Source organism: Vulpes vulpes, chromosome 10, assembly GCF_048418805.1.
Source record: "Vulpes vulpes isolate BD-2025 chromosome 10, VulVul3, whole genome shotgun sequence".
Taxonomy (NCBI): Eukaryota; Metazoa; Chordata; class Mammalia; order Carnivora; family Canidae; genus Vulpes; species Vulpes vulpes.
In genome coordinates, this window is record NC_132789.1 from 16851353 (window position 1) to 16875810 (window position 24458).

Genomic DNA, 24458 nt, shown 5'->3' on the forward strand with positions numbered 1-24458 from the left:
AAAATATCCTTTTCTTGTCAAAGAGTTCCATATTTAAGTAAGTAAGATAAACACCATCTTACCCATTTAAACTTAGATCCCTCAAAGTCTACAAAACTCACTTTTCTAACAGCACTGGAAACTTTCAAAACAAAAACAATTCTTCTATGGGAATGTATACAGTGTTTCTGAAATGTTCCTTAGATGACCTAGATGCTTCTAAATGTAATTTTAGATGCCTCACCTTTTCACTAATTCTGTATCTAGCTGTTATGAGATTCCTGTAACAGCTGATGTATAAATTGACTAATAAGTAGTCTGTTAAATTCTAGAGAAAGAATAAGAGTTGGTTAATAATTTAAGACTGATCACGAGTAAGGATTTCAGCCCATTTTACAATTTATAAAAGAGACTAGTATTAAGAATCACTAAGCAATTTAGCAAATATCTTCAGACACTAAGCTGAAGAGCTGAGCATAGTACCAACCAGGATTGCTTTCTCAGAGGAGCGGCAAATAAAATATCATTAATTTAGTTTGAACATTTATGGGTGTGTGTGTGTGTGTGTGTGTGTGTGTGTGTGCGTGTGTGTTTTTAAAGATTTTATTTGAGAGAAAAAGAGATAGCAAGAGAAAGCACATGGGAGGGGACTGGGAGAGGGAGAAGCAGGCTCCCCGCTGAGCAGGGAGTATGTATGATATGGCCCATTCCAGATCATGACCTGAGCTGAAGGCAGACACTAAACCAACTGAGTCACCCAGGTGCTCCTGAACATTATGGTTTTAATCAGATTATTAAAATGTACCAAATTATACTCTTACATAATCCTAATTTACTCATGCTAAGAAGTTTGCCTTTCTCACAGTTTCATGCACCTTTATTCCTAGGATAACAATGGCTAAGCAGATTATCATTCCCAATACTTTGCTCAATCCCTCATTAGAATTATACACTCATGTTCACTGCCGTATGACTTTAAAATGCTTCCCACTTTGGGAGCAGTGTATTTCCTGGACCCATTAATTTTGGGCTTGGTGATACAATTTACTTTGGCTAATAAAACCGGGAGGAAGTATCAGTATTCCAATTCCCAGACATTAAGAGACACTGCATGTTTCTACTTACCCTTCTTATACTCTTGCGATACTGTATGACTAGAACATATAGTCATATACTGAAATAGCCACTGCCTCTCAGCCTAGGCCCCAGAATTAAAAACTTATGAAATAGGGCAGCCCGGGTGGCTCAGCGGTTTAGCGCCGTCTTCAGCCCGGGGCCTGATCCTGGAGTCCCAGGATCGAGTCCCACGTCAGGCTCCCTGCATGGAGCCTGCTTCTCCCTCTGCCTGTGTGTGTGTGTGTCTCTCTCTCTCTCTGTGTATCTTTCATGAATAAATAAATAAAAATCTTTAAAAAAAGAAAATAAAAACTTATGAAATAGAACTGAGCCTGGCCAGAGGTTTAAAGTTCAGCTTGGCCTAGATGAGCAAAGCAAAGCCTAGGTCAGAGGAACTGCACCAAATCAAAAACCCATAAGGACAAAAATAAATGCTGTTGGTTGTAATTCACTGAGGTTTTGAGTTATGCAGTAGCCAGAAAAAGAAAAAAGAAAAAAAACCCAAAAGACTAACAGCTATACGAGGAAAATTATTAAACTGGATAAAATTCATATGATACATAGAATGCTTATCTGCATTCTTCTCACTGATGTCCAGAAGAGTATTTAACCCACTCAGCTTACTGCCTTGCTCTGTTACTTATTAGAATGAGCTGGAAGAGTCATATATGGATGTTGCTTCAGATAAAATTCAAGTTGCCCTGATCACTAAAAACCCAATTCCTGTATCAAGCAAAACTATCACTGAGCAAAATAAAACATTCGTCATAGTGACAGGTGTATTCTTATTATTAAAACTCAGGTGCAGTGATTTATGAATACAGCCCATATTTACCACTTAACAGATGAAGCAGTTTTGTTTAGCAAAGCTATAAAGTAATCTAAAACAAATACTTAAGAATAAAAAGGCTCAGACATTAAGGATCTGCAGGAAAGGCTAGAAAAAGAAAAGGGCCATTGGTCTCTTGAAGAAAAGATGGGATTCCTGAATTTATTAGGTTATCAGGTACAGGCTCAAGTGCAGTTATTTTTTTTTTTTTTCAAGTGCAGTTAAGTGTGAATTTATTTTTTCCTTATCAGCTCTACAGAAAGAGAGGTGTGACTGCAGTGGACCTTTACTGGATACATCTCAAGCATACAGCCTTCTTTTCCTAACAGAACCTTAACCTGGAATGTACTCAGTCCCAGCTCTAGTTTATCCCAAATCCTGACCAAAGAAGAGCACAAAACTCCAGGCAGGTCAATCAGGACCATAGGATTCAACTGGGACTTCTGTTTAAGCCATCAGGGAACTCTTAAAGTAGAAGAACAAGTCTTGCCTGAAGCCAGCACTACCTGGACTTTTCAGTCACTGCGCTAGAGAAGCCTCACTACTACTTATACCAGTGGGCTTCCTGTTCTATTACTTGCATCCAAATATTCATTGATAAAAATTTTAAAGTAGTCAAGCAACAAATGTGAAATTATAATTAGAGGTATTATTAAAGTGCATAGCCATCATTCCAAGAAAGGTAGACTCAAAAAACCCAATGAACTTTCCTCCACTCATCCTAAATGTAGGAGTTTCTGTTTTAAATAATCAAAGGTGGAAAACAGCCTAATAATATACTTAGCTCTCTGGCTAAATTATTTTTTCAATATGTAGACATATCTAAAACATTCCATTCACTGGACTAGTCAACAACAATAGTTATTTAAGAAACAACTGTAAGTAACAATTGTTATTTACAAAACAAGACATACTGTAAAATGGAGCAATTCCATTCTTTGGTACATACTCAAGAGAACTGAAAACACATGTTCACACACACAAACATATACACAGATGCTCCTATATCAGCATTATTCATAATAACTCAAACATGGAAATAATGCAATGTTCCCCACTGAGGAGTGGGTAAACAAACTGTGTATAATCCATGAAAAGGACTAATTGGGGCCATAAAAAGGAATGAAGCACTGATACATGCTACAACATGGATGAACCTTGAAAACATTATGCTAAGTGAGAAAAGTCAGACACAAGGCCACATATTATAGGAGTACACTTATGAAAAAAAAAAAAGGAGTACACTTATGAGACATCAGAAGAGGTGAATCAATAAAAAGCAGATTAGTGGCTGTTTAGGGTTGGGGTGGGGGATAAGGGAATGGAGAGTGACTGCCAGTACACATGGGTCTCTCATGGAGGGAATGAAAATCAGATGATGGCTGCACAACTAAAAACAGAACTGTATATTAGGAAAGGATGAGTTTTACAGTATGTGAATTATATCTCAATAAAGCTAGTATTTAAAAAAGAAAAAATAAAAGCTTTTAACTTCCAATCTTTATTATACACTGATTTTCTTTGCTATGCACTTTTAAGTGAAAGGAACAGATTACTTATATTCTGGAGTGTCTCCTTTCTCCAACTCAGTTTTTCATTATTACAGATTCCTGAGACCTTCATGTTGTAGAAGGATGAGAAATAAAGAGCCAAGTTACATATTTTCCTTAAAAGTATAAAGAGAGACTGCCTCAGTTTGCTCGTGCATGTGATTTAGGTTAAATTACTTGACTGTGTAAGTCAGAAGTTTTGGAATATGAAACAAAATGTGTTAAATGGGCAAGTCCTAGTCTGGGCTTTATACAATTAGCCCAATGTTACAAAACAAGTGCCCCTTGTTGTCCAAATCTATTCAGTTTCTGAGTTTGAAAAGTGAAAGGTCAGACAGGGAGTGATAACTGAATTGTCCTTTAGTCAGAGAGTCTCAGTATTTCACTACCTAGCAATACAACTTCTTTATTCAAAGCAAAATAAGCCTTAACATAATATACTTTTCTTTCACTCATCAATAGTCTGAATCACAAAACTATTGGTTTGCACATTTAGGTGTGCACCAGTACTATCAGGCATTTAAGGCAAAGTATGACAGTAACTATTTTTATGTCCTAAGCTTCTATCAAGCCCCAATACTATCTTACCATCTGAAACAGTAAATCTAAGGATCTGCAAGCTCAATTAATTCTGATCACCAACACAGACTATATCTCTTCTGCTGTACTATCACAGTACAGATAGAAAATAAAGCTCAGCTACCTACTGTGTTGACAAAAAGAATAGAAGGGCTCAATTTTTGAAATGATGGGTCAGACTCACAGGAAGCTGATACTTTTTAGACAGAGTAAGAAGAGAGAAAGCAGTCATAAAAATCCGAATGGTCTACTTGACTGATACAAGTAATAATGCCAATAGGCACTGCAATGTTATAAACATGTACAAATATCAGAAACTCTTGTTCCTCAACCTAAGATAGTGATAGAACATCACTAGATGTTATTCTTACTAGATGTGACTAGATGTGTATTCTTAGATACACACTAAGAAGCTATAGGTGGTGGAGGAAGGGAGAGAGGAACCTTACCACAGCTTTTTAAATGTTCCTGTAAAAATGTTCCTGAACAAATTATTTTTCAAAAATAATTAAAGGGGAAAATACAGTGCTGAAGACAGAGGTCTAGCAAACATTCAGTTAATGGAAAAAAACATTAAGAAGGGTTTTTTGTTTGTTTTTTTAAAAACACAGAGGGAGGGGATCCCTTGGTGGCTCAGCGGTTTGGTGCCTGCCTTTGGCCCGGGGTGTGATCCTGGAGACCCGGGATCAAGTCCCACATCAGGCTCCCGGCATGGAGCCTGCTTCTCCCTCTGCCTGTGTCTCTGCCTCTCTCTTCTCTCTCTCTTTCATGAATAAATAAATAAAATCTTTTTTTAAAAAAGGATTAACAAAAAAAAATAAATAAATAAATAAATAAAAATAAAAAAAAATAAAAAAGGATTAACTTCTAAAAATAAAAAAATAAAATAAAATAAAATAAAATAAAAAATAAAAACAGAGGGACCTGTTGACTTGACTTGGAAGCTGCAGGAGGCAATACATATACACACACACCCTTTCACTATGCATTTTACACTATCTCTAACTCAAAATATATTGAATTACAGCTTCAAACTAGTAAAGGTTCTCAACATGGCCTATGCCACTTTCAACAGCATTCACACGGTGACGGATTACAGTTCTACTAACAGATGTCTGGGTCCACAGGGGAGATAGAGGTGTGTGTGTGTGTGTGTGTGTGTGTGTGTGTGTGTATGTAAGTGTGTATATAAATTATATAGTGACATTTCTGTAGATTTACATTATGAACAAAGGATGTTTGTTATCTCAGTTCTCTCTTACAAAACATAATTACCTGTTGTATCTATTTTTGACATAATCCTTTGTAATTTTAAGAGCTGTTGGTAACTATCTCCTTCCTTGCTTCTATTCTCTTCTTGACCATTTATCAATTCCACTGAGAATGCTCTCATTAAGATTATGAATGGCTCTCAAAGCCAATATCCCTGTAGTTCTTATTTAACTTGACCTTTCACAAGTGGCAGTTTCTATCCCTCCTTCTTAAAACTTTCAACTTTTCACAACTTTTGGTTTCCCCCCACCTCAGTGGTTGTTCCTCTTCAGTCACTTTTGCTGGCTTTCTCCTGAGGTCCCAGGGTACTATCTCTCCTCTTCTCAATCTACACAATTTCCTCAGTGATCTTACAAGTCTAATGGTTTGAAATACTTGCTCTCTAATGCTTACTACCTCTTGGTTTGGTCTGTCCTTCTCCCTGGAACTCCAAAGTCATTTATTCAGTTGCTAATTTGAGACCAGCAGTTGGCAATCTAATAACAGGTATCTTACACTTAACATGGACAAGGGGTGCCTAAGCATCTGACTTCCGCTTAGGTCATGATCTCAAGGTGGTGGGATCCAGCCATGCTCAGCAGGGAATCTGTTTGTCCCTCTCCCTCTGCCCCTTCCCCTGCTCACACTTTCTCTGTCTCTGTCTCAAATGAATAAATAAAATATTTTAAAAAATTAAAATGGACAAAACAAACTCTTGGTTTTTCTCAAAAAGCTCCTCTTCCCCAGTTTTTACATCAGTAAAGGCATCACCCACCTGGGTACTCAAGTTAAAATCTACAACACAAGTAAATCAATCATATCCCCAAAACACACCCCCAAATCCTTCTACCTCTATTTCCATTATAAGCATCCTGATTCAACCCAATACCACCTCTACCCTGAACCATGGAAACAGTCTAACTGGTCTTCTTTCCATTTTCCTTTCCCCAACACACAAACCACCAATTCTTCATGTCTAAATAGCACTGTTGTGCCTTTAAAATCCTCCAATGGCATCCCACCATAGGGATAAAATCCAAGCTCCTGTCTACCTATCTGACCACAATCATATTCTTTTTCCAATTCACCCCATGCCAGTGCCTCAAACCCAAGCCTTATCAATGTAAACACTATGATTCAGCCTCACTGGCCACCTTTCTGCTTTTGAATGCTCAACTCATTTCCACTTTAGGACTAATCTATCTGCTTAGAGTATGTTTCCTCTGATCTTTGTATGGCTATTTGATTGCCCTTAGTACTGTGTACAGCAAGAAAAAAATTATTTAGAAATAATTCTCTGATAAATTTTTCAAAATTGAATTTAGTTGACTGAACAAATCAAATGTTTTTTTTTTCCTTGTTAAAAGGTGGCTTTATCACTTAAAATTTGTTATATACACATTTGTTAAACATTTACTGAATATTTCCTAGGTATTAAAGTTGAATGTGAAACATAAAATGATTCTAATTACAGAATTTTATAATAATTTCTTGTTTCACAAAGGTGCCAAGTTTACATTTAAAATACTTCATTAAAGCAATCATATATTAGGAAAAAAAAAAAAAGGTGGGGAAGACCTGAGGTTAGAGCCCAGGCTTCCTGGGTTCTGTCCATCTACTCCCCACCTTCCATGCCCTAGGATCATTCTCTACTGACGAGACTCTTCCCTCACCCGCCCCCACCCTCAGCTGACCAAGGATTGGGGTTGGGTGCTCCCTCTGAGCCAGCACTGTGAAGGGAGAGATGCTGTGCCTGACCCCCACACCCCCTCCCGCACCCAGGCCTGGTGCTGAGGATCTAGCTCTTCTCAGTATCTGAACACAATCTCCAAAACCAAAATGTATATTTTTGCTAGGAGCCCCAGCTTCCTGTGTTTTTAATATAAATAGTGTACACAGACTGACAGAACTTCAAATAAATGGGAATTAAATATTTAAAAAATATATTGATGCTATTCTGATGCCAGACACCTTAAATGTCACCTTCTCAGCTATTTCCTGCCTACCCAATTTCAGTCATCCCAAATCGATCATTCGGTATCAATTTTCTTGGAATTCATTATTAGTATTTTCCTTGTTTGTTTATTGCTCCCTACTAGAGGGTAAGCAGCACTAAAGCAGGAGCTTGCCATCTTGTTCACTACTATACCCCCAGCACCTAGAACAGTGCCTGACATAACTAGAGTGCAGTAAATATTTCAAATGACTGAATAACTAAAAAGTAGGGACACTCTAGGAGGACTGATAAAATAATTTTCTTATTTCACAAATTCATTTCAAACACATACACAGTATGGCATATTTGTTTAGCATGTCACTTGATTTTATCAAAGATACATGTTGAGCTCTTCAAATACATTTTTAAAAAAGATTTTATTTATTTATTCACGAGAGACACGCAGAGAGAGAGGCACAGACACAGGCAGAAACAGGCTCCATGCAGAGAGCCCAATGCGGGACTTGATCCCAGGTCTCCAGGATATCACACCCTAGGCCAAAACCAGGGCTAAACCACTGAACCACCTGGTCTGTCCTCTTCAAATACATTTTTAATTGTATTGAAGGTAATGAAATGTTACTGGTTAAACTGATGGAAAAACCCACAGTCTCTGGTTTACTTACATAGCTGCTATTTCTATTTAAAATAGTTGTCTTAGAATTTTAAAGAATTTTTTTTTTTATACTATAAAGGCTCTAGAGAGTAAAATAGTGAGCCAGGGATATTTTCTGCTTATTCAGTATATGTTACTTAAAACTAGAAAGAGAAACGAGTCTTAAAATTGGGAGTTTTTAAAACTTGGCCGCAAATTAAGTAAAATGTCTTAAGAATACAATGACAAAGTTTTCCCCCCAAAATAACCAATTTTTTTAAAAATTAAAAAAAATGGCTTGGAGAAAGCTGGCAAAACAGAATAGTAGAGTCTTGAGCGTTTAGTTGAACCATTTATAAAGTTTCTAAACCAATTCTACAGTAACTCCTGGAACAGATTCCTTATTTTTATTTGCCAGACAGAGGGCAGGAATAGAAAACCCAAGGGAGTTCACATGGGTGGAAGTGTGGAGGCTTCCTTCAGGCACTCTCATCTGGGTGTTTATATTGTGACAGCAAACTCTGTGGTTAAGCTTATGCAGTAATTAAGTAGTGTGTTTAAAACTTAAATCTCAATAGACTTTTCTGTGATTTCCCCTCAGGCTCAGGAAGAAGTGAAACAGAATTCTGACTTATAAACACAAATAAATGAAGTTTTATGTTACTCAATGCCTGCACCAATAGCCTCAAGCTTCGATATGCACACATCCAAACAGAAGGAAAAAGGAGAAAAGGAGACTCAACAAACAAACCAAAAGAAAAGAAAGAACATGTGACCTCAATTTCAACGCTAACTAGAGAAAGGGGGAAAAAAAGAGAGAAAAAGACAAATTTAGTTAGGCTCTCAAGAGAAGTTGGAAATATGGATTAGGTTTATTTTTTAAAGTAGCCATTTGAACTGGCTTTTAATCTAATAAAAAAAAATAGTGCTGAGGAATGCCTAGGTGGCTCAGTGGTTGAGCATCTGCCTTTAACTCGGGGCGTTGATCCTGGAATCCCGGGATCGAGTCCCACATGGGGCTTTCTGCATGGAGCCTGCTTCTCCCCCTGCCTATGTCTCTGCCTCTCTCTCTCTCTCATGAATAAATAAATAAAATCTTAAAAAAATAGTGCTGATATTTATAATTCATGTTCCATAGCAGAGCACTGGTCTTCCTGTTCTGTAACTGCATGCCATTATCACCTTGGGTACATGCCCTTGCTTTTAAATTGCCACAGTAAACACTAACTGTGTTCTTTTTAACTGATGAGATAAAGAGGATAATCTGGTTTGGTCAAGAGTGATTTTTGGTAGAGTGATTGGTAGAGAATGTCTGGTGACAGAAGGCAGAAGGTATTATGTACACCCCCATCCCAAAAACAAAACAAAAACCACAAAACAAACAAACAAAAAAAACCCCTAAGAACTAGTCTTGTCCATGAACACTGCAGTGGGATGAGAAGGTGTTACGTGTGTCCAAGAGCAGCTTCTGACCTAGACTATTTATCACCTCTTGATGAACAGAGCAGCCAGAACCTGTTAAAAGAATATTATTACTAGCATTGCCTTGACAGAGAATCTCAAGTTTGCTCTACTTGGCACTGTAAACAAAGCTGTGTCTAACCTCATTTTCTCCAAAGGCCACTTTCTAATATACTAGGATCAGGATATAAATCTCTAGGAAAGGGTCTGAGAAAACAGGCCAAACCACAGGCATTAGATCCTAAAGCCCTGGAATGAAGCTAAGAACTATAGGGATGTGTGTGGGTCTATAATTATTCTCATACTCACTCATGTTCTCATACTCACTAAGCCCTCAAATTAAAATCCTTGAACGTGGGAAGGCCCAAGGCAGCCAGCATACGAGCACTGCTATTTCTTGTCCAGTCTGAATGACTGAGAACAGTGGTACCATTAAGAGAAGGGTAAGAATTTAATTTACTTGTCCCCCATCCTGCCAAGTAAGCTAGTTTAACAAGTATTATTAACACAATTGCTATATTAATCATCCAACATATTTTACATGGACTTGCAGAATTAATCTATATATTTAATACTAAAGGAGGGCAGGTTTATAGTTTTCATAATTACTTTCTAATTGTTTCATTTCCAAAGTCACACAAACCCAGAAGATTACAAAGGGAAAGGCTAGGTTTCTTACATGTGCTTTAAGTTACTGTTCTTTTAGCATAATATCTCATTATATCTAAAGTATAAGCAAATAGTTAAGCAAACAAAAATGGAAAAATTCTAAATAAATTTGTGCAGAAACTACTTTTTATCACCTCTATATGATAATAACACTGATAACCAAAAACTGAGCAAATTATAAATGATTTGTATGACATCTTATTTTTTTAAAAACCATCTTCCTGGGCTCAGGGCAGAATATAAACTTGATTACTGTGTGAATGTTTTTACAACAATAAAGTAAAATAAAAAGCTAAATTTATATATACCTCTGATACTCTCCATCCTCTAATGAAGTTACCAGAAATGGGATCATCAACTCTAAAAGAATTTTACAATTTATCAAACCATCTAAGTCAGTCTTCTAAAGCTAGAAATAAACAAACAAATAAAATAATTTCACGTAATTAGTACCAACTTCTACAAAGTTGCAGCCAAACTGGCAGGGTGGTTTCCCCGAGCTATTGTTTAAAAGTAGCTACTAAAGATTAGTGATCCATCACAGAAGCAGCTGAAATGGGTGATCTGTTCACAGTAGCAACTGCTTAAAAGATCTGGGGCAGTTTGCACCTAGGTGACTCAGTCATTTAAGTATCCGACTTGATTTTGGCTCAGGTCACGATCTCAGGGTACTAAGATCAAGCCTTGAGTCAGGCTCCCCACTCAGCCAGGAGTCTGCTTGGGATTCCCTCTCCTTATGCCCCTCCCCTCTGTACACATGCTCTCTCTCTCTCTAAAATAAAGAAATCTTAAAATATATATACATTTGGGGCAGTTAGATTACCAATATGTAGCAAATACAAGTAAAATTATGAATTTTACTTAAAAAATCCAAATTGCTCGGGATCCCTGGGTGGCGCAGCGGTTTGGCGCCTGCCTTTGGCCCAGGGCGTGATCCTGGAGACCCGGGATCGAATCCCACATCAGGCTCCCGGTGCATGGAGCCTGCTTCTCCCTCCGCCTGTGTCTCTGCCTCTCTCTCTCTCTCTGTGACTATCATAAAAAAAAAAAAAAAAAAAAATCCAAATTGCTCAAAAACCAGAGGCTAACATATTCTGTATGATTTTTCCATATGGCACTGAGACAATGTCCAAGAAAATGTCTGGCCTGTACTAGGCATTCTAGTTAAGCTGTGAACTAGTCTGACTAGCAAATAATACATATGGTCTATACCTTTTGGGACTAGGAAAGCCTTATTTAGCTCAGACTTCTGAAAAACAACTCTGGGTTATATAGGCTCTAAATTTTCTTACCTGTACCACTCCCCTAAAGTTTTCATGTCCTCAAGCCCTACCACTTCTTTATGACAGCTGCTACTTTATAAATCCAGAAGTCTAGTGTGAAAATTTTTTATCTGAAAAAATCTAAGACTGAAAAGCTGTTGACAAAAATTCAGTAAAAATAACCATTCCTAACAGTATAACAGATAAATACAAGCAGACACTGGTTAGATACTTCCCTCAGTTGAATCACTGGGTCATGGAAAACCCCAGCTTTACACTTCAGGGAGGCTCTGAAATACTACCCTCTGGTGTGCAAACTTAAATTACATTAGGCTTGGAGAAACTGTTCTAAAAAGTAACTTGTCATGATGGATGACTGGTAAAGGACAGATTCAGGAGCTGCCAAGGAAACTCAGTTCCTGGAGCTCTTTCCACTGCGTGGTCTTTTGGAGACACTCTTATTTTAGATGCTCCAGAAGTTTAGGAATCCTCCCCACCATCCTTATCAAATCTCATTTCTTAGTTTCTAGAGCCATCTGAGTGTTAAAGCCAAAGGAAATCTTCTCAACATGTACACATGGTGGAAATTTATGCCACTGTGTAGAGAAGTCTGAAAAGTTAAGCACTGCTATTCCAGATTTCACATAAAAAAAAAAAAAAGTCTTCTGACATTGGATTAATAGTTTCTTAAAGAAACTATCGCCTGTTCAACTTAAGTAACACCCTGTATTCATTTACTATTGCTCCTTTAACAAATTACCACAAACTCAGTGACTTAAAAACACACAAATTTATTCTTTTATCATTCTGGAGGTCATAAATCTGCAATGAGTTTTATGGGGCTAAAAATTAAGGTGGTGGCAGGGCTAGTTAGTTCCTTCTGGAGGCTCTGAGGGGAAAATCGGTTTCCTTGCCTTTTTCAACTTCTAAAGACCCTTCCGTACTCTGGCTCATGCCCCCTTAGCCACATCACCTCCATCTCTTGCTTCCATCATCAACTCTCCTACTACTTACTTGGATCTCCTGCCTCCTTCTCCTAAGGATCCACCTGGATAATAATCCAGGATAATTTCCCCATCTCAATATTCTTAACTTAATTACATCTACAAAGTCTCTTTTACCATATTTATGGTAACAGGAATTAGAATGTGGACATCTTGGGACACCTGAGTGGCTCAGCGGTTGGGCAGCTGCCGCTCAGGTCATGATCCCGGGATCCGGAATCAAGTCCCACATCGGGCTCCTGCGAAGAGCTTGCTTCTCCCTCTGCCTATGTCTTTGCCTCTCTCTCTCTCTCTATCTCTCTCTCTCTCTCCTTCTCTCTCATGAATAAATAAATCTTTAAAAAAAAAAGATTAAAAAAAAAAAAAAAGAATGGGACATCTTTGAGGGGCCATTATTCAGCCTCACAAACCTGTCTAGAGATTTTAAATTCTATAAAGCATACTTAACCTAGAGTATCTCATTTAAACCTTGTGAAGAATATCATTCCTATTTTATGAATACTAAGGCAGGTCTAAAAAAGTTAATTTCTCAGCCACAGTCATATAGTTAACCAAAGAACCAAGACTCAAAACCAGAGTATATGGCCTTGAAGACAATATACCATCACCACATACTGCCTTCTCCTTGACTGTGCTGTTTACAGTTCTCTGGCCTTCCTCCTCTTTTCTTGTACAACTTTTTACCCTACCTAAAAAGTCCAAACTGCAATTTATTAAAAAAATTTAACCCACACCAGAGGCTCCCACACTTTTTCAGGTCACTGGTCCCTTATTAATAACCTTGATCATTTTCTCATGGTGTCCCCTGGGCCAAAAGAAATGCCAAGTAGTTCCATTAGCTGCACGCACATTATTTATGTCCTAACAACTTAGTACCTTTTGGGTACTCCCCAACTCCTCAACTTTTGATTCTTAGAAGCAGATTGGACCTGCCTCTCTTATTTCCTGTTTCACACTGATTTTCATACTACAGTACCTGCTTGGTTATAGCAATAGTCAAAATCCCAGCTTTGCAAAAATATGACATCATATCAAAAGGAATGCAGCAATTAACACTGAATTGTGAACTACCCTGAGCTAGCAGCTTGTGTGATGTCTGATAGATGTTGCTGTGTTTCCCGGAAAATTAAAAATATCCTGTGATGCCCATGTGGGTTTGCTGGGGTACCCCACAGGTCTGGGTAAACTATTTGGACCTGTGGGCCTATGCTATTTGGTATGAAAAGTGACAGCTACATCTCTGGATAATGGGCTAAGATAAACATTACAGGGAACTCACAGTCTGTTTTCCATACATATTGGCATGCCAATCTGACATGTTCTTTTATAAGATTTTATTTATTTGCAACAGATTATGCATGAGTTCGGGGGAAGGAGACTCCTCACTGAGCAGGAACCCTGGGATCACAACCTAAGCCAAAGGCAGACTCCTAACCAACTTAGCCACCCAGGTGTCACCAATTTGACATTTTCTATTAAAGATACATTCTTTATCAGCACCATATCTGCTCATCACAGTCTTCTGAGAGAATAGGCAAGCAACTCAAGGAAAATATCTGTATATAGTAAGGATTTTTATTTTTAAGTCTCCAGGAGTATGTTGCATCTAAAAGCAGAGAACTGTTAGACACATAAAATACACTGACATTTTTTTTTTAAGGATTTTATTTATTTATTCATTAGAGACACAGAGAGAGAGTGAGAGAGGAACAGATACTGGCAGAGGGAGAAGTAGGCTCCATGCAGGGAGCCCGACGTGGGACTCGATCCAGGGTCCCCAGGATCACACCCTGGGCTGAAGGCGGCGCTAAACCGCTGGGCCACCCGGGCTGCCCTACACTGACTTTTTTTTTTTTTTTTAAGATTTTTTTTCATTTATTCATGAAAGACACAGAGAGAGGCAGAGACACAGGCAAAGGGAGAAGCAGGCTCCATGCAGGGAGCCAGATGTGGGACTCGATCCCGGGACTCCAGGATCATGCCCTGAGCTGAAGGCAGACGCTCAACCGCTGAGCCACCCAGGCGTCCCTACACTGACATTTTTATCTGCGCAAAGGAACTGCACTTCCTCATTACGACATCACAAGAACAAATACCTGATATCAAACAATAAAAAAATTTTCATGAACTTCAAAAATGTTTACAATACTGGCAAAGTAAAAAACTGTTAAATTGTCTTATTTCTTGATTCTTTGGTATTGTTTTATGACTGATGTTAAGGAAGATATGCAAATTGAAGCACATGGAGAGAAAGTTTCAGAGCTTGTCCCAAATTATGCAAATTCATGGATCTTCTAGATCAGAGTTCTCAAATCTGAGAGTGCATTAAAATCACGTGAAAGATTTGTTAAAACACAAACTACTGGGCCTCACCCCCAAGTTCCTGGTTCAGTAGATCTGAGGCAAGAATCTACATTTCTAAAAAGTTCCCAGGCAACACAGATGCTGCTAGTACAGGGACCAAACTTTAAAAGAAACATTGTTTTAGATAAAATTCACGTATTCATGGTAATTCAGAAAAGCTACTAAATGCATTATGAAAGCTGGTGAGGAAACGCAACTGCATTTGAAAGTGCAAAACAACAAAAACCCACCACAAACAACAACAAAACACCCAGAAAAAAAAAATAAAACACAGTGACAGTACTTTCTCAAGAAAACTGAGCCAACTCAAATTGTGCTCCTCATGGTATGTGCAAGTTATCAATTTACCCTTCACTTGACTGCTCCAGTCTGCTCAATGAGACAATACATACATGCAACAGCCAGCTGGGAGGTGGGCAGAGGAAATTAAAGTTCAGAAAAGTCAAGGGTTCACCATCAAGAATGAGAATAACCCTCAATTGCTTCAGAATGAAAAAACAAGTAAGTTTTGGTGGTATTTGTCAAATTACACTTCATAGATGTAAGTAAATCTAGTTCTGCTGACATAAAATGGAAAAATATGCAAGCAGGCAGCAGGATTTTTTGGTTCTGTTTTATTTTTTAATCAGGGGGAGATGTGCTGTATTGTTCACCTCTCTCTTACAGCTTCTACATCTAAAATCAGTAAAACAGTAAATGATGGACAGGAGTAAGAGGTGTCATCAAATCCTTAACTAAATGTTAAACTGCTTTAATATGTTTTATTAAGGCAAGAAATCACCCTAATAATACTAAACAAAACTGGCCGTTAGATAAGTCAATCTAAAATTAGTCAGCCTAGGGGTGACTGGGTGGCTCAGCTGGTTAAGTATCCGATTCTTGATTTTGGCTCAGGTCATGATCTCAGGGTTGTGAGATGGAGCCCAGCATTGGGCTCTGCACTGAGTGTGGAGCCTGCTTAAGATTCTCTTTCCCTCTCCCTTTGCCCCTCCCCTGCCAAATAATAATAAATAATGAAGTCAGCCCAAATGCCCCAAAGCCTAAATATCATTAAATTACAGAACTTTACAAAGTTTATCGATAATGAAAAATGAGGGATCCCTGGGCGGCGCAGCGGTTTAGCGCCTGCCTTTGGCCCAGGGCGCGATCCTGGAGACCCAGGATCGAATCCCACATCAGGCTCCTGGTGCATGGAGCCTGCTTCTCCCTCTGCCTCTCCCTCTGCCTATGTCTCTGCCTCTCTCTCTCTCTCTCTCTCTCTCTATCATAAATAAATTTAAAAAAAAAAGAAAAATGAAATTTCCTGTTATTCCTATTCCTTTTATTTTTATTTTTTTAAGATTTTATTTGAAAGAGCAAGTGAGCACAAGTGAGGGGGAGGCAGGGGAATTCTACCAAACATTTAAAGGAGAATTAATACTTATTCTTCTGAAGCTGTCCCAAAAAGTAGAAATGGAAGGAAAACTTCCAAACTCATTCTATGAAGCAGCATTATTACCCTGACTCCAAAACTAGACAAAGATGCCACCAAGGAGAATTATAGACCAATATCCCTGATGAACATGTATTCTAAGATACTAGCCAAAAGGATCCAACAGTACATTAAAAGGATTATTCACTATGACCAAGTGGGATTTATTCCTGAGCTGCAAGTGTGGTTCAACATCCACAAATCAATCAATGTGATAAACCACATTAATAAAAGAAAGGACAAGAACCATCCAATCCTCTCAATAGGTGCAGAAAAAGCATTTGACAAAATACAGCATTCATTCTTGATTAAAACTCTCCACAGTGCACGGATAGAGGGAACATACCTTAGTATCATAAAGGCCATCTTTGAAAAGCCCACAAAGAATATAATTCTCAACTAAGATCAGGATAGGTTTTTCTACTTTCACCACTGTTGTTCAACATAGTGCTAGAAGTCCTCGCCTCAGCAATCAGACAACATAAAGAAATAAAAGGCATCCAAATTAGCAAAAAGGAAGTCAAACTCTCACTCTCTGCAGATGACAGGATACTCTATGTGGAAAACCCAAAAGACTCCACCCAAAAACTGCTAGAGCTCATAAAAGAATTCAGCAAAGTGGAAGAATATAAAATAAATGCACAGAAATCAGTTGCATTTCTATACACTAACAATAAGAGAAAAGAAAGAGAAATTAAGGAATCAATCCCATTTATAATTACACCAAAACCCATAAGATACCTAGGAATAAGCCTAACCAAAGAGGTAAAGGATCTGTACTCTGAAAACTACAAAACACTTATGAAAGAAATTGAGGAAGACACAAAGAAATGGAAAAACATTCCATGCTCATGGATTGAAGAACAAGTATTGCTAAAATGTCTATGCTACCCAGAGCAATTACACATTCAATGCAATCCCCATCAAAGTATCATTAATATTTTTCACAGAGCTGGAACAAATAATCCTAAAATTTGTATGGAACCAGAAAAGACCGCGAATAGCCCAGGAATGTTGAAAAGAAAATCAAAACTGATGGCATCATAATGCCAGACTTCAAGCTATATTATAAAGCTGTAATCAAGATGGTATGGTACTGGCACAAAAATAGCACATAGATCAATGGAACAGAATACAGAACCCAGAATTGAACCCTCAACTCTATGGTCAATTTTCAACAAAGCAGAAAAGAATAACCAATAGAAAAAAGACAGTCTCTTTAACAAATGGTGCTGGGAAAATTAGACAACCACATGTAGAAGAATGAAACTGGACCGTTTTCTTACACCATACACAAAAATAAACTCAAAATGGATGACAGATCTGAATATGAGACAGGAATCCATCAAAATCCTAGAGAAGAACATAGGCAGCAAGCTCTTTGACCTCAGCTGCAGCAACTTCTTGCTAGATATGTCTTCAAAGGCAAGACAAAGGCAAAAATGAACTACTGGGACTTCATCAAGATAAAAAAAAGTTTTTTGCACAGCAAAGGAAACAGTCAACAAAACCAAAAGACAACTGACTGAACAGGAGAAGGTATCTGCAAATGTCTTACAGATAAAGGGCTAGTATCCAAAATCTATAAAGAACTTATCAAACTCAGCATCCAAAAAACAAATAATACAATCAAGAAATGAGCAGAAGATACGAACAGACATTTCTCCAAAGACATACAAATGGCCAATAGACACATGAAAAAGTGTTCCACATCACTTGGCATCAGGGAAATACAAATCAAAACCACAATGAGATACCACCTCACACCAGTCAGAATGGCGAAAATTAACCACTCAGGAAACGACAGATGTTAGTGAGGATGTGGAGAAAGGAGAACCCTCTTACACTGTTGGTGGGAATGCAGCCACTCTGGAAAATAATGTGGAGGTTCCTCAAAAAGTTAAAAATAGAGCTACCCTATGACCCAGCAATTACACTACTGGGTATTTATTTACCCTAAGGATACAAACAAAGTGGTCCAAAGGGGCACCTTTACCCCAATGTTTATAGTAGCAATGCCCACAACAGCCAAACTATGGAAGGAGCCCAGATGTCCATCGACAGATGAATGGATAAAGATGTGGGGTGGGGTGTGTGTGTGTGTGTGTGTGTGTGTGTGTGTGTGTATACATACATACATATAATTCAGCCTTCAAAAAAAGAAATCTTACCATTTGCAACGATGTGGATGAAAATAAAGTATTATGCTCAGAGTATTTCTCAATCAAAGAAAGACAATTATCATATGAACTCACTCCTGTGGAATTTTTTTTTTTTAATTTTTATTTATTTATGATAGTCACAGAGAGAGAGAGAGAGAGAGAGAGAGAGAGAGGCAGAGACATAGGCAGAGGGAGAAGCAGGCTCCATGCACCGGGAGCCCGACGTGGGATTCGATCCCGGGTCTCCAGGATCGCGCCCTGGGTCAAAGGCAGGCGCCAAACCGCTGCGCCACCCAGGGATCCCTACTCCTGTGGAATTTAAGAAACAAAACAAGGATCATAGGGGAAGGGAGGGAAAAATAAAACATGACAAAAATCAGAGAGGAAGACAAACCATAAGAGACTCTCTAACTACAGGAAACTGAGGGTTGCTGAAGGGTAGGTGAGTAGGGGGATAGAGTAACTGGGTAATGGGCTTTAATAAGCAGGCAAGTGATGTAATGAGTACTGGGTGTTCTACATAAGTGATGAATTCCTGAACTCAACCTCTGAAATTAGTAATACACTGTTCATTAATTGAATTTAAATAACACTATATTTTAAAAAACAAGTGCGGGGGTGGGGAGGGGAGGCAGAAGAAGAGGGAGAAGCAGGTTCCCGGTTGAACAAGGGGGCCAGACGCAGGACCCTGGGATCACGACCTGAGCCAAAGGCAGACATTTAACTGACTGAGTCACCTAGGTACCCCCTCTAATCTTTTTAAATAACAGCCACTATCAGCTGTTTCCAAAGCAGAGCATACGTCTTTGGTACAATCTGGCTCCACTGAGAGAAACCGTGCAATAATGAGAACATTCTTATATCTATATATTCTTATATTTATGATATTCATGCTATTTATGTAGCATCCTAACAGCAAGTCAGGATTTTCAGCGCATGCACATAATTGGTGATGACACTCCATGTAGAAGGAAAGAAAGAAAGGAAAAAGCTTGTCTGACCCTATCTCTAGTGTGGAGAAAAGAGGAGACTGAAATCAGTATCCTTCTGATCCTGGTGTAACAGCTTCCTGAGAGCACAATAAATGAACAGAAATAATACAGTATGTCACTTTTCAACTACTCAATTAGAAACTGACAAATGTATATAAACCAGGTTTTTGTCAAGTAAATCACAGCTCTCTGCTACTTAGCATTTGACTCCAAAGCTTAATTTTAAATAAAGTTACCAGTCTCAAATAAAACAATACTCGCTTCAGAAATGTGTAAGGTACAGGCAGCCCCAGTGGCACAGCGGTTTAGCACCACCTGCAGCCCAGGGTGTGATCCTGGAGACCCGGGATCGAGTCCCACGTCAGGCTCCCTGCATGGAGCCTGCTTCTCCCTCTGCCTGTGTCTCTGCCTCTCTCTCTCTCATGAATAAATAAATAAAATCTTAAAAAAAGAAAGAAAGAAAAGAAAGAAAAGAAAGAGAAAGAAATGTTTAAGGTCCTGAGACACCTGGGTGGCTCAGTTTAGCACCTCCCTTCGGCCCAGGGTGTGATCCTGGAGTCCCCGGATTAAGTCCCACATCGGGCTCCCTTCATGAAGCCTGATTCTTGCTTCTCCCTCTGCCTGTGTATCTGCCTCTCTCTCTCTCTCTCTGTCTCTTATGGAATAAATAAATTCTTAGAAAAGAAAAAGAAAAGAAAAGAAATGTGTAAGGTCCTCTTTCAGGCAGTAAAAAAATCTTACTTTTTCTTAAATGGAAGAATTATGTCACCCTGCAAAGGAGTGGAGATCTACCTGTAGTCTAAAAGCCACACCAGGATGGAATCACTATCTGATACTGTGCCTATTCACCATGCAGATGTCCCTAGAAGGCTAGAAAGCTGCAGAGAGAATTCCAGTCTTAGGAGTGAATGTAATTCTAAAAGACCTAGAGGATAAATCACATTAACATAAGCCAGCACTGTCCAATGGAACTTTCTGTGATGATGAAACATTCTATGTCTGCAATGTCCAATAAGTGAAATATGAGTGCCACTGAGAAACTGATAACTTTATTTAATTTTAATGAATTTAAACAGCCACACGTGGCTAGAGGCTACTTTATTGGACAGCACAGATCTAAGCAAATTCTGGAGAGTCCAGTCCCTTTGACAATGATCTGGCTTAGGCTTATGATACAATTCTGGCCCAATGAGATAGAAGGAAAAGGTCTTCCCTGATCTAAAACAAAACAAAAAACAAACAAAAAACCAACACACACACACACACACACACGGAAGAAAAGTTTTTTGTTTTTTTTTTAATCTCTTTGCCTCTAGAGGTCTTCTCGATGAAGTGATGTCTAGGAAATATTGCAACCATCTTGCAAATAGTAGGGCAGCAAGCCTACAGACGAGGCATGTACACTGAAGAGAGCTGAGCAGAAGAATGAAAAGACTTTGGGCCCCGATACTAGCACTGGAGCTGCCCAACCACTATTATGGAGACAATATTTTCATGTTTACTTACTCAGATATTTTAGATATTTTCATTTATTCAGACATTTCCTAAGCACTGACTAGAGATGCTGCAATAAGCACAACAGATAAACATTTCTTACAATATGAATTCAACAAGTTCTTACAATGTCAGTCAAGTCAGGATTATTCTTAATTGTAGCTGAAGATACAGCAATTCATAAGATAATATAAAAGTGGATGAAGTAAACTGTTTTCCTTGGTATAGCAGTGAAACAAACCTACGTAAAGACCAGACATTGATGTCAATTCCAAATCTGTACCTCAAAACAAATTATATCCTAAAAAATGGGCCACAATTACTTTGCTAAAAATGATTTTGTTAGCATGCATTAAGGCCACACTACTAAGACAGATAAATAAATATGGTTAATAGGAAACTAACCACCTGCACACTACCATCCAATGGCTCATTTAAAGTTGTCATTGTTAAGGTATTGGTACAAGCAGAACATTTTTCTAACTTAACTTTTCCTCCATGTATCTTCCTCTCTACCACTTTATATTAAAATATATATATTATTTAAGTTACCTAACTGTTCTCAAAGAACAGAACAGTTACACATTTATTTTGCTAATCAGATAAACACAGATTAAATCATGTTTCCAAAGTGAAATAATTTAAACTTGTTTGGTACTCCTAATAAATCAAGATAATATATCACACCAGAGCTTTTCCCCCACTAATATATCATATTAAATAAACTATATGGGGATCCCTGGGTGGCTCAGCACCTACCTTCGGCCCAGGGCGTGATTCTGGAGTCCCGGGATCAAGTCCCGCATCAGGCTCCCTGCATGTAGCCTGCTTCTCCCTCTGCCTGTGTCTCTGCCTCTCTCTGTGTGTCTCTCATGAATAAAATCTTTAATAAATAAACTATATGAAATAAAAAGCAAAGATGACATACTAATATTCTCAAATTTTGCACTCTTTTGCCCAAAAAAATGTATTTTTAAAATATTTAATTACAGCAGGATTCTAGAGTGATGGCAGTAGCCAGGGCATAGATGTTTTTGACTCCTCTTGAACTCTCTCAAAAACAAACTGAGCAATCTGGTTAGCAAAAGTGAAAATCTGCATTTACTATAAAACTAAGAAATAAGGTCTGCTTATGAAACCCAAAATACAAGCAGGTAGGGGCCAACTACTGACTGCTGAAGACTGTGCAAATGCCATTTATGTGAGAAGCAGCAGAGGAAGCAACAAGGTATTTGGTGAATTTAGGAGAACTCCAAAAGAGATGACAGGCACTGTGTGGAAAGTGCAGCCTGCCAATCGAGAACAGCAGCTGAAAATGAAAGTAGTTTTGCACATTTCAATTTGTGGGTGAGCTTCAGGAGACTGTGGAGGTCTGAAGGGGATGGACTACTCTGGCCCTACAAACTCCAAGCTAGCCCATCTGAAGCTCTCTTTCAGGGCAAAGCCTTGTACTGAGGAGCAACTGCTGGGAACAACAGAATCCAAGTTAAGCATAAGAGACAAGGGAGGGAAAGGAAGAAAGTGGCCTGGATAAACAACTGGAAGGAGTAAGGGCCAAGAGAAGTGTGAAGCTTCCCTCTGCCCCCCGCCCCCTAACAGAAAATTCAGAAAAGGGAGCTGGAACCATGAAGCTAGAAAAATTTTCATGACTCTCTATTTTTTCTAATAGTTCAGGAAATTGGGAAGCCCTGGTGGCTCAGTGGTTTAGTGCCGCCTTCAGCCCAGGGTGTGATCCTGGAGTCCTGGGATCGAGTCCCACATCAGGCTCCCTGCATGGAGCCTGCTTCTCCCTCTGTCTGTGTCTCTGCCTCTCTCTCCTTCTGTGTCTCTCATAAATAAATAAATAAATAATAATTTTTAAAAAGTTCAGGAAATTAATTTCACTTACAAATGAGCAAGGAAGGGAAAGCACTGGGTTATATCTCAAAATTATAAGAAAAAAAAAGGGAGAGGGAGGCAGATACCATCCTTAAGACAATGAAAGCATACCAGAAAAACATGCCTCTGTAAGAGATGAAAATTATAACGCAGTATTTCAAAATCAGCTTTAAAAATTTAATTAAATGACATCATTATGGCCCCCAAAACAAAAGCAAAGCAATGGAACATTAAAAAAAATACTAAAACATAATTTAGGAAAAATTTTATGAAATAAAAAAATCCAAACTATAGGGGCACCTGGGTGGCTCAGTGGTTAAGTGTCTGCTTTTGGCTCAGTGATCGCAGGGTCCTGGGACTGAGTTCTGCACCAGGCTCCCCAGAGGCACCCTGCTTCTCCCTCTGCCTATGTCTCTGCCTCTGTGTCTCTCATGAATAAATAAATAAAATCCTTAAAAAAAATTTCAAACCATATATCAAATCTATCAATCTCTAATGACCAATCCTAGGACACAATCTAGTGAAATTACTAGACTTTGAAAACAGCAAAAATTCTGGCATCCAGGCAAAAAGACCAAATCACTTATAAAAACTATCAGAATATCTTTAGTCTTTGACAGCAATACAGTATGGCAGAGGACAACAGAGAAAACTAAATGTGAGCCAAGAATTTACAGGCAGCCAAACTAGCAGGAGTGAAACTGCACGTCAGACAGTATATTTTTTAACTTTTTATGAACCAGTTTCTTTTTATAATCTATTAGTGTTTCCTTTATTTAGTCCTTAAAATAAACAATTATGCTTTCACTTTTTATTTTGTCTCATCATGCTTCCTGGAGGCACAGTAAAAAAAATTTATAATGGGGAGATTTTATCTATAAAGAAAACTTACAGTGTGCTTATTATAATATATAAAAATAAATCCTAACATCTTTTCCTAAATAAGGAAAAGATTACTAAAGATTACTAAATCTAAATGTTTTCAAGCAATAACAGAGGTAAAAATTGTGATTATATATATATATATATATATATACACACACACACACACATAATACACATCAAATACAGTAGTGTCTGTGTATATATAGTTTATCTGATGCCCCCAAAAATACCTGAAACAAAAATCCTTAAAAAACCACTAATTTAAAAGAATTCTTTTTGAAATTTGTATCTATAAGACATATTGTCCCTAATAGTAATGAAGCTGTATTAAATTCAAACACAATATAAAACACACAGTCAAAAAGTCTGCTCATTCACTATGCAAGGTCAAGTTGATAAAGAACAAGCAAAATTATCCAAGAAAGAACTCAGTCACCTGTGGAAGACACATCACTTTCCAGATACATCTTCAATATATTTTGGCATATAAACTATATACCAAATAAATTATATAAATATTTTGTACTTATTAAATAAGTTACATAAATATAAAAGTTTGTAAATAACAAACTGACTACTATAACAGGGCTATTTAAAATGTGATTGAGGGGGCAGCCCCGGTGGTGCAGCGGTTTGGCGCTGCCTGCAGCCTGGGGTGTGATCCTGGAGACCCGGGATCGAGTCCCACATCGGGCTCCCTGCATGGAGCCTGCTTCTCCCTCTTTCTGTGTCTCTGCCCCTCTCTCTGTGTTTATGAATAAATAAATAAAATCTTTAAAATAAAATAAAATAAAATGTGACTCAGGGGATGCCTGGGTGGCTCAGTGGTTGAGTGTCTGCCTTCAGCTCAGGGTGTGATCCCAGAGTCCAGGGATGGAGTCCCACGTCGGGCTCCCCACAGGGAGTCTGCTTCTCCCTCTG

General features: G+C 38.3%; 1 protein-coding gene across 2 annotated transcripts in view; it reads right to left on the bottom strand.

Moving 5' to 3' along the window:
• SPPL3 (signal peptide peptidase like 3) overlaps nucleotides 1-24458 on the bottom strand; it is a 141541-nt gene that overhangs the window by 76591 nt on the left and 40492 nt on the right. The gene's annotated exons all lie outside the window — the stretch shown is intronic.